We start from the raw sequence: 12,280 nt of genomic DNA on the forward strand, positions 1-12,280 counted from the left end.
GTTCTGGTGGAGGTTTTTTTGTTCATGAACGAAGAGAACTGAGGGACAAGAAGGTAGTAGTGAGTCACTGCTGCTGTGATAGTCCCAGAAATGGTGCCTGGGAACAAGGGATTTAAGGAGCAAGGTGTTCACTGCAAGTCTGGTTGCTCAATACACCTGGCTGGCAGCCAAAGCATGGAAAGAGAAAATAAACACTTTCTGCTTCACCTGTGTGCTGCATCCATTGTACAGGGTGACACACCAGGCAGGCTGAAGGCCAACAGAAGGCACGTCCAGAAAGCTGCTGGAAGCAGGGCCAGGCGTGCATGGTGGTCTGAGCAGAGCAGAGCTGGGTACACTGTGCAGGCTAGGAAGCAGCATGATTAATGTAGAAGACACACAGCAGTCAAACCAAAGGGACGCTGCCAAGCTGCGAGGAGAAAGTAAATCATGTCAGGAAGGTGAGATTCTTTGTTGCAGTTGTATACTGAAATCTCCTCATTCATTCTTCCAGTGCCCACAGAGAAAAAAAAGTAGCTGTAGATGAGGCAAAATTGAACATCAGAGAACTGCATGTGCCCTACCTGGCAGGTCTGAACAAAGTAAACTCTATCCTTAAAGATAAGGCTTATTTCTGAATTATTTTTATTACCACAGAAGCCACAATAACTGTTGGGGAACAACTGTATTTCACAAGGACCATCACTGATGCCTAGGGATGCCACAACTTGCCCTCAAAATGGGGAACAAATAAGGATCTGGCTACCTGTATGCAGAGCATCAGGTAAAAGCAAGTGTAAAAAGTGTAAAACAATGACATGATTGTTGGTATTAGATGACAAACTGGTCCCCCAGCTAAGTCTTGTTGTTGCAGGTATTTTTGGTGGTGTCATTTTAAGCAGACAGCCAGAGGAGAAAGGCACTGGTTTGTCTCAATTTGCTATAGAATGGCTGGAGAAATGTCACTTAAAGGGACATGTGCAATACCATTTTTAGTGTGTTACTGATGGTAATGGGTCATTAAATTTTTAAGCTTTGTTTTTTTTGGGTTTTTTTCTTAGATGACTTTTGTTTAATGAAAACCAATGGCAGATTTAGTGCAAAACAAATTGTAGCCATTAGAAGTTTAAAAGACAATGAAGTTGTGCCTCTCAGGTGCTAAAACAAGACCTATACCAACAGCCATGGTCTTTACCCAGCCCTTCTGGGGGGTTATGAAGCTGGTGCTGAGAAGTTTTCATGGTTTGAGACTTCTGGGACTTTAATAGAAATTCTCTTTGTCCCTGCTTCATTCCCAGTGAAGAATGGGATGACACAAGCAATATGAAACTGTGTTATTTGCAAAGATGGGAAGCACAAAGGGTGCTTACACTGAATTAGATGATATCTTCACCAGATCTTTTATAAGAGTTTCTGCTGTATTAAAACTCCACTTTTTTTAGTAGGGATAAGTAAATGTTGCTGGTAAGTAAACTGAGCTCTGTCTTCTTAATTAAATAGCAGCAATATTGATTGAAAGGAAGCCAAATACCTCATTTTCCAAGAGAGTTATCCACCTCACTCTTCATATCTTTCACCAGAAGCAAGGAACACCTTCCCCAACTGAGGGTAAGTCATCAGCAATATATAGATATGAATATAATTACTAGAGAATACAATTACTTTATCAGTGACCTTTTATAAATCTAATCGGATTTAAATAGCCATATTCTATGGCTCTTCTGTGTGGTTTGCAAACTGGTGACTCCCTGTGAACTCAGATTAATTTTTACATTTCTGCTTGCTGCTGCTGCTGAAGAAAAGCTGTGATGAGGTGACTCACTGCCAACTCATGCATGAGCCATCTGAAACATCACATTTTTCATCTCCAGTTCTGCAGATCCCTGTTCCTGTAATGACTAGTTAAATTAGCTTGTTTTTCCCCCCTAGTTTTCCATTCTAGTCTTTTAATACTGCTCAACCTTGCTCAAGGCTTAAGACGAGGTCGGTGTATCTGCTTGCCTGACCTTGTTTTTCTGAAATTTGATGCTGCTTTCTCTTGAGGTTTATCCAACCTACCCTCCAGGCCTCCCATAGTGATGTGGATATTTGAGCCAGGCGTTCTGGGCTTCCTTTGGCAGCAGCCAAGAGAAATAGGCATGTTTAAGGTGGCGTTGATTCTCCTTCGTGTAGCAAGGTCTGCAGCAGGGTGATAAGACCCCACACTATTATTAGGATCATATGTGTTGCATCAAACATCTCCTAAAATCAAGGGGGACATTTGCAATGGATTTTATAATGTCTTTTCGTTACTGGCTGTGGTAGACATGTTTGTCAACATAACCACATCGAGGGCAGTCTGTTGAGGGACAGCAAATGCTCTGGGAGTGTGTCCTACCAATATTTCACTCAAAGTAATTAATAGAAAACATCCTTTCATTTAAAGACTGAGCCTGGCCCCTACGGCCACAGTGGTGGTAAATGTCTTCAGTGCCTGCCGTTCATTAGGGAACAGAAAATTAGGATAAAAAGCAATTCTGGATTTCCCTTAAAGCCACTTCACCCTTGTGCTTGTTAATGCATTCTTTTTCTCTAATGCTTTTAAACTAGTAAACTTCAGGACAGTAAGTTTTTAATAGTGACACAAGTGCACTTCCATTTGGGGAGAGAAATAAACTATAATGATGTCAGGATGTTTATACTAAAATATTTGTGGCTTTCCTGGTAAGATGCCTCTGCGAAAGAAAACCTCATGCAAACAGAAAAGTTCATACCCCTAATTAAAACAGTAATAATCTTTACAAGGGATTATAACACCAAAGGCCAGGCTGACATCCCTAAAGTCCTACTGATAAAGCTTGCTGCCTGTTGCCTTGCTTTCAGCTGTGCCAGAAAACCTCCTGACAAGTGAACTGGAAGCACTTTCAGAGGCACGACCGCAGTGTCACTGAGCTGCTCCGGTGCCTGTTGTGCTGCAGTAGTGACGCTGCCAGGCCTTAGCTCTGCTCTGCTTGAAGTGTTAAACACCACCCTAGGCCTACAAAAAGAATTCTTTATAATAACTCACTTTAGGGCTAATAAAGGGCTCACTGGTCTCTAATCAGAGGAATGAAAGAAGTCTGTAAAAAGGCTTTTAGCAACCAGTATCTCTTTTGCATTAATATTTCCCATACATTTTGGAAAGACTTCTCTTTCTGCTACCATTCTCAGCAAACAGATTCCTGGCCAGTTAAAGTCTCAGCTCAAAATAAAAAGGGCTTGGGTTGACCTCGGGTTGCATCCCAGAGAAGGAAATTTCTTGGCTCAGCTCAGAGTGCCACGGAAGGAAGCGCTGCAAGCACTGTCAGAGAGATGGGAATTGCTGTTTGGATAGAAGGGATAATGGGCTAAAAGGGAATATAGCAGGGAAACAGCAATGCTGGTGGAGGGGATGATACTGCAGCACTGCTGGGGGGAAAGAAAAAGCCAGGAAAAGCTCTGGTCCCTCTGTCACACTTGGTGCTGTGATGCAGGGCAGGGATGGGCAGCCCTTGTGGTACATTACAAGAGACTCTGTGACATCCTTCTGTACCTGCAAGGCAGAGAGCTCTCAGCAAAGCAAGGCAGTGTGAACTGCTGCCACATTCACCTGCTCCAGAGTACGTCAGTCCATCCTAAGTATTCCCCATGTTCCCGTAGAACTGGTGTCCTGTAGTTGTCTGCTCATGGAGATCACATGTGCTACTATGCAAGGCTTAAAAATAATATTCAAGAGAGGTGAATGACAGCCTTTTTCTGATAGCAAACAATACAAAAACAACAAAATGCATTTCTGCTTGTGTTTTAAAACACAGCATGCTTCCCACAAATTATTTTGATGGTTTCTCACTCAGCTCACCTTTGAAAGCAAAGACTAAACCTGCAGTATTTTCTCTTGGTCTGGCCTCAGAGCTGTATTTGCATTGCTGCTTCACTGAGGCAGCATCTAAACACACAGGAACTCACAGCCTTTAGCCACAATCTCTCAGCAACAAACCTTGCAGCAGAGAGTGTTCGAAAACAACACACATTCCAAAGATGCTTTTTTTTAAGAAACAGAAATAAAAACAAAAGGGAAACAAAAATAGAAATAATAGACAATGCAAATTTAAGTCAAAGTAAAAACAAACAGATGGAAAATCCAAAGAACAGAGAAGGCCAAAGATGCCTCCAAGCAATCCTGCAACTGGGTTTTCAGGTTACAGGCTTTTGCAGGAAGAATTCTTCATAAATCTATTACAGCATCAAAACCACATAAGTCTGCTTCTCCATGTGAAATGCCACATCTTAAGCAAGTCATTTGGCAGCAGCGGGAAGGGTAAAACTGGCATGTGTTGGCTCAAGGCACTTGGTTTTGAACTGGCTCACCAGCCCAGCTGGCAAACAACGCTCCTCTCATCTTTCAGTGCTGATTTATCCTGGCGCAGGCACAACTCTGGCACAACTTCAGTGTTTTTAGCGAGCGAGTATGATTGAACATTTGTACATCTCTGGGAAGAGCAGTTTCATTTCTGCTCTCAGGATAAGATATCTTCCACATGCAGGAAGTGTTGGTGGTCTTACTGCAGTGGAAAGGATGGCGGGTGAGTCCAGCCTCCGAAGGGGGATCCTGGAAGCACAGCTGAGCCCCCAGCTGTAAATGCACACCTTGCCTCCTACCTCTGTGTTTTTAGGGCAAGACATGGGCACCCACTGGTACTTGCTGTAACATCTCCCCAGATTTACAGAGAAGAAGTGAGTGGACATTCTTTTCCCCAGAGCTGCTGAGCCAAAATAATCTGATTTAACAATGACTTAGAGTGGCCTGTCTTTATAAGTACCGCTTAAAAGCAAACCTGAGCATAAGAATGGGGGGAAAGAAAGAAATAACAAAGATGGTTTGGACTGGAGCAGAAGATGATCTCGACATGCATGATCTGACCATATGATGGCAGACAGGTAGGTCCCAGACCATGCTGCCTTTGCTGGGCTTGGCACAGGTGGGAGAATGGAGACTTTTGTTGGGGCAAATCTTTGAGATAATAGCCTTGTTTCTGGAGAAGAGGGATCACTTATGGGATTTCTATGGCTAGTATATGAGAAGTGCCCAGTGCTGCACCAATAACCCCATGCTCTCAGAGCTTGTGTCCTTCACCTCCGGACACCAGAGAGCAGCCTCATGTCTCCACAGTGTTTGTTCTGATTTGTTCCTCATACTGTCTCCAATCTGCTTGTTGTTTTTCAAGCCTTTTAATTGTTTTGTCCTGCTCTGATTCCTATTATGGAACAGTAAAACTGTGTGCTGTGCAGAGCATACTATATTTAAATTGTTATAAAGTTCAGAGAAATAAAAGAAACTCTTCAATAACAGATCCTCAGCAGATCCTGAAAACCCTGCATAAACTCTTGACACGGCCAGGCACTATTTATTCAACGTAACACAAAGCAGGACCCTGTCTGCCTGTGGCACATTGTCAAAATACGCTCTTCACGCTTTCTGCAGTTGAGAAAAGCCTTGATGGGTTCTGGTAATTGCTCTTGCATCTGTCAGGCAATGCTAAATCAGCTCTTTCCTCCTCCTCATTACTCCTTTGAGCTTACAGAAAGCAGAGAAAATGCAACACATGTCAACAAAAACAGACATGTTTGGGTGTGTTCTGTTGGTTGGAGGTCAATGGTCACCCTTCAGTGCCTCACATAAGCAAAAATCCTCTTCTTCCCAAAGCAGAGACACAGACTTCGATCTCAGGACATCTCCTGGGACCTGCACTGCAGATGCACCTGCAGTTCAGCAGTTGTAGCATTGCTGCCCAGTTATGCATGATATATGTTATGCCCAGAGTTAACTGAGAATTTATATTATGTAAAAAACTTTTTTGAGAGAGAATACACTAACACAATCAACAGCTTGCACATCTGCTCAGTTTTCCAGATCTTACCACTGCCTGAAAAGAAGCCCTTCCAGCCCTGAAGCAGAGCTAAAAAAGCAATGTCCTCTTCTACAACAGCTTTACATCCACCTCAGCACGCCAGTGTTTGTGCAGGGCAGCTGTGGCCCCAGTGCAGTTCTCTGTTTTATCCATTCACTGTCTGTGGCAGCTCAGCCGTACTCACAGCAAGTTGCCATTCTTCTCCTCACACTAAGGAAGTGTCTGTTTCCTCTGGCTCATCTGGAACACAGCTCAGTCAGCAGCAGTGCTCTTGGAGGCTGCCAAGAGGAAGGGACAGGAGGTTTCCTTCAATCACAGCCTCGCTGGACTCTTCACTGCTCCGATCACTGCAGATCTGGTTCACCGCAAGCAAAGCTGCTGTGAAGATTAGAGTGATGGTTTTCACACCAGTGCTTTTCAGTTCACAGCAGGCTGAATCAGTGAAAACAATGGTTCTGCCCTGTGAATTTGGTACCCCAGATTGGCTGTGTTTTGTGTGTCTGAGCATGGGCATGGATGAACACAGGCTTGTCATGACTTAGCTGGAAGATACTAACCTATGACATTTAAATGTACACAGGAATGGAAAGGATGAAGGTGAAAGTAAGGGATTGCTTGGGAGATCTGATTGCAGCCCTCCTGTGAGGAGGTCATTGAAAAGAAGGAGGCTGTTCTTGGGGATCAGTGGTGGGAAGATGAAGAAACAATGGGCATCAGTTGAAACACAAGAGATTCTGACCAGATATAAGGAAAAGCTTTTTTACTGTGACAACAGTCAAGCAGTGGGGCAGCTTGCCCAGGGAGGTTGTGCAAACTCCATCCTTGGATATTTTCAAATCCCAGCTGGATAAAATCTTGAGTAACTTGGTCTGACCTCAGAGCCAACCCTGTTTTAAGGAGATTGGAGAAGAGACCTCCTGAAATCCATTCTAACCCAAATTACCATATGCTTCTAATGTGCCTCATTTCTCTGCAGAGTAGCTTATCTACTAAATGGTAAACAACATGCCTTGAAAGTTTGCTTAACTGATAAAGAATGGCACAAAACAGAGTGTGGTCTGTGGTGTGTACATACTTCCTATTCAACAATTCTTTTTTTAGGTCCCTGCTTCATGTATACCAAAGGTTACAGAGGATGTACTCAGCAAACAGGATGATCAAAATCACAGTGTTGAAATTTAAACCAGCAGGCGATAAGTGCTTACACTTCACTCTGAAGAAATCTACTGATTTGCCTAAACCAAATTTGGGAACAAACTGACAAACTGTATCAGTGATTTTTATTGCATTTTAAAGATAACTGCTGCAGAAACTGCACAGGAATTAGTAATGTTCTAGAATAAGAAAGCTAAAATTCTCTTAAATACCAAAGAAAGCTTGCTAAACAAATCTACAGTTCTTTTTACTTGATGTTTTAGATTGATTCAGTTTTCTACTTTAATGTGGACATTTCCAGGAAGGGCTGGGACAACAGAGAAAGAAGGAGAAGAAAGAAGCTAGAAAAGTGTTTTTGACTCAGGCTGCTGCGATTTAATAGTTCTGGAAGTGGCAGACCACAGATAGTCTTGTGGCCATGGTTCAGTCCTTGGCCAGCCAAGCCACAGAGGAGGAGCTGTGACAACCTCCCAAAGCTGTTTGTCACAGTGGGCTGGATGCTTCTCTCCTCAAAGCCTGCTTCACTCCTGGCTCCTTTCTTAGATTTCTTAGAAAAACTCTTAGACAGTATCATAAAACATTTTAAGATTATACTTGCACTCTGTTACTAATGCTTTGTAGCATTAGGTAATTGCTTAATTGAGCATTTAGAAAAGCATTAATATGTTTTTCTCTGCAAATGCATTATTAATATATACATTACAATCTCTGCTGTTAAGGCTTTGTACAATTATTAATAGACTTAAAACACTGAACTGCATGAAAATATTTTCTGCTAGGAAAAAGAAACGCAAAAGGACACAAATCATACCTGGTCTACCATCATTATAAATTAAATATTTATATTGATACTTCTACACTCCAGCAGTCCTAAGCCACTGTCTGCACCAGTTGAAATGGGAAGTATGAATATTTCTATTCTGTTTCACATTAGTTCACAAAGCCAACTTAGATGGTTGAAGAATAACAACCTGCTGTACATCCACCCCTTTGGACCACTGACTTCTCCACCATACACTGTATTGTTTTTCTCCAGAGCAGCACACTACCTATAACATCACTCCTCCCATGTTGGTTGTATTTGGGATTGTGCTGACAACTTCCATTATCCCAGAAATGAGGAAGGCACTACACCTACAAGTGATAATTTGTTTTTAATGCTTCTGGGAAGAACACATTAAAGATTTTAATGAGTTGGTTTTTTTTTTTTCTCAAAATAGTAGGCAGTGCCAAAAATCCATGTGGGCTTAAATATAATGCTAGAAGCAGTGAACAGGGAAAGGCAAAACAAGAAGGCAGTGAAAAAACCCTATGCAATTACTTAACCAGAAATAGTGTGGGGAGATGTTGACAGCTGGATGACCTGGGGTTGGGAGGTAAAAATAATCCTAAATCTATAAAAACTGATATTGGCTTGGCTGAAAGCTCTACCCAGCCCAACTGTTTCAGACAGATATGAGCAGGAAGACAGAAAGAACTGGGAAAACATGTTCTGTACTTCCCCAAAATGTATTTCCAGCTCCAGCAACTTGCAAGTCAAGAACTTGCTGAGTTAGATCAAGAGTCTTTGATGATTTTCCAGTTGCTTTTTAAGCTCATGCAAAGTTTTGGTGCCCACTATATCCTAAAGCAAAGACTTCTGGCTTAACTACAGACTGAATGAAGCACTATCTTTTCTTGTTTGTTTTGAACCTTCCAAGTTCTCCTTTCATTTGCTGCAGCTCAGTTCTGGTGTCTGATAAGCCAGTGAGCAGTCTGGATTCCTGGTCCTTATTTGGATCTCTGAAGATTTTACATAGACTTTGATATTATCTCCCCTTCCCTGCAGACTGAAGAAGCCCAGCTGAGTCAACCATGATCCCTTTCAAAGCCCTCCTACTATTTCTGATAATTGCATTGATTTTTATTTAATCTATTCCAGTTCTACCATACTGTTTTTGAGCTAGAACTGCACAGGGAATTAAAGATGAAGGCACAAACAGGGATTGATACAATGGCACTTTTTATCTTGATTTCTCCCTTAACAAATTTTAACAATAATCTTAACAGTTCTCAGTTTCCATTTTGATCACTGCTGAGCCCTGAGTTGATGCTCTCACAGAACCAGCTTTCACAACCTCAAGGCCTTTTTTCTCACTGGTAAAAATCAACTCAAAGTTCCCAAGTATACATGTGAAATTCAGGATTTTTTTCTCTCATATGTCAGCCTTTCATATTTATCAGATTTAATTTCATCTGCCGTTTTGCCACCAACTCTGTTAATAGCATGAAGTCATTCTGTTTTTCTCAGTTAGCCCTGCCCTGAATAGCTCATTATCAGCAACATATTTTGTAACTCACTACTGGCCTCCATTTCCATCAGTTGTTTATCCAAGTTTCATACCCATTAGCAGCCTTGTTTTTTACTTCCCTTGGGGGGGAATCTTACTGATTGCTTTTGGAAACCATCATAGACAGTTAATTGAATCTTCATGATCCATGAGCTTCTTGACTTCTTCAAATAAAGCTTTCCTGAGGCACTAATTTGCTTTAAAAAGGCCATAATGGCTTTCCCTAATGTGTAATCTTTTCTGTGTGGCCACTAAGTTTTTTCTGTTCTTCAGCATAATTTCTACTTATTAGTCTATCAAGGAGATTGGGCTTCAACATCTACAGCTTCTACAATCTTCTCCAAAATCCTTTAAAAAATCTGTTGTCACATGAGCAACTCTCCAGACCCCTCTGACACCGAGGTAACTTTAAGAGAGAAGTCAGAGAGAGCAGTTAGTACCTGAACCACTTTGAGCTGCTTAACAACTCGTGGTTGAACACCATCTGGCCTCAGCAGTTGGCTGCTGCTCACTTGTTAATGTGTTCTTTCATCTTTTATACTTGCACTGTAATCCAAGACATGTTTTCCTAATTATTCCCCTTAAAGAAGCTTCCCATTATTGGAGCTTACCCATGCTCATCTATCCCATCCACAAATGCAAAAACAAATTCAGCCTTTTTTTCCTGGCTGTATCTTCTCCAGATGTTTCTTCTGTGTATGAAACAATCTATTTGCCTTACAGAGCTGTCAAACTCCAGCAGGCTCCCTGATTTTTTTCTAGAAAGACCTGCTATTATTTCTTATAACTTTTGCAAGCTGACCCTCAGACTTCCTTCTGTAGCCTTCTCATAATTTTGTACTTAACCTATCAAGTCCTTTCGTTTACCCCCTTTAATGAAAGGTGTGTCTTGTTCTATACTGCTCCTCTGTTTTTGAAAAGAAAGCAGAACACTGCTGATTTTCTTTGTCATGGTGCTATAAGGGTGTCGAAATCAAGGATGCTACAGCTCCTGCTACAGCGTGGGTCTTTGTCAATAATATGGCACTCTTTAAGACCAGGGATTGCTTTTCCTCTTCTGGTTTCCCAATGAGGAGTCACAGTTACTTCATGAAATGTTAGCTCCAGCCCTACTCCCTCCTGTGACATTTATCCAACTTAATTTAAGTTACTGAAGGCACTTATGATTGTGTTTTCTGCCTCTCAGGCTCTGATCTCCCTGCCTTGTTAGCTGGACCAGTGATGCACTCCTCGTACTGCATTTTTGCTACTTATTTCTGGGACTTCAATCCACTGAGACCTCATTTACTGACAGAATTAACTGTTAATTGGAGAATCCTCTACACTTTCTTTAAAATACAGCATCACTCATCCACTGCCATGCTTCATCCTGCCTCAAAAATACCACACGTATCAAGATTGATTGTTCACCTTTCCCATCAGATTTCAAAATACGAACACAGTGCATCTTTGCTGCATCTTTGCTGCAGCTGCTTGCAAAGCCTGATTGTCTCCTGGCCAAAGCCCATTGTGACAGGCCCTGTGACACCCTTGTTCGTGCCTGGCTGTACACTCAGGGTCTTTATTTACATCTGGCTTCATCTGAGAGTCCAAACTAACGAACAGTTGCTTGCAATTATGGAGGAGGACTAAAGATAAGAGCTAATCCTCAATTGTGTCAACAGCTGGAATAACAGAGGAGGGAATATTTTGTTTCTGACTTGTATATGTTTTCTCTTGAATCATACCAAAAGTGATCAAGGATCTGCCACGACTACAACTCAAACAGCTGACAAAACAGAGAAGCAATATCTCAATCCACTGTAGGAAACAAGAGGTGTAGTTTAACAGGAACTGTGAAGAAATGACCGTTTTAAGGATAGAAAACATATCTGTGTTTATCTTGTATGAAATTTGAAAGCATCCAAACTATCCTGCTTCAGGACATGCGCTCATCTATCCCTTACAGTGAGGCAACATTTAAACACCAGTCAGAAAATGGTGGTTGTTCTCAGATCTCCTTGTGCAGCAGTTGTTTTTGCTGAACCATATAATTCCTTTTAAATTGAGAATGGCACCTCAGAGCCAGTTTTGTCCCACCTCCTTTAAGGGCAAGCTTTTCCCCTGTCTCTCCTGAATGGCCTCTGCAGCGTGTTATGCACTGCACTACCAGCATTAATAATCAGCAGCTGCTGTGCCTGGAATTGCTGATTGTTTTGCATCAAGCATCTAGGTTAAGGAACTATTTGTAGATACCACAGCAATAAGTCAGATACTAAAAAAAAAATTAAATTCCTAGCATCACACAGACTGTAATGACTTAATCCATTTTCCTGCTTCATCAGCTTTCCCTCATCCGGTGCCCACGATTCCTCGCTCCAGTGGTTTTCCAGCTCTTTATTTGGCATGCAACTTGTGACTCCTAAGGCCATGCTCAGATGGGTTTGCAAGGTCGTTTCCCCTCCCCTTCAAGGCAAGCAGCCGCTTACACGAGTCTACAACTACACCAGACTTTTTGGGGTTTTTTACACATTCTGTGGCGCGTCGGGTCACAAAAATGATGATTCCTTAAAACAGCTGCGGAGAAGCCTGAAAGCTCCAAAGCTCCTGGGAGTGTAAGACACAATAAAAACAGCTCAAACGCTGTAACTTGAGGGGCTCGACCTCGTTTTTTGCACAGAGGGCGACCGAAGGCACCGGCAGCGAGATGAGGCGGCGGACACGAAGAGGGGGCGGCGGACACGGGTCTCTTGGCTGGGGGGCTGTGCGTGCGGGTGGGAAAACCCCCAAGCCCACGATTTATTGCGGGAGGGAAAAAAGGTGAAGAAAGCGCTTATTAGCAACCCCGCCACCGCACAGAAGCCGCGGAGCGGGGCGGGGCGGGGGCCGCGGCCCTCCCGCATCCCCTCAGCGCGGGCGGCGCCCCCGCCC

This window comes from Pyrgilauda ruficollis, unplaced genomic scaffold (genome assembly GCF_017590135.1).
Source record: "Pyrgilauda ruficollis isolate IOZ18807 unplaced genomic scaffold, ASM1759013v1 scaffold1, whole genome shotgun sequence".
In the NCBI taxonomy this organism is placed as follows: Eukaryota; Metazoa; Chordata; class Aves; order Passeriformes; family Passeridae; genus Pyrgilauda; species Pyrgilauda ruficollis.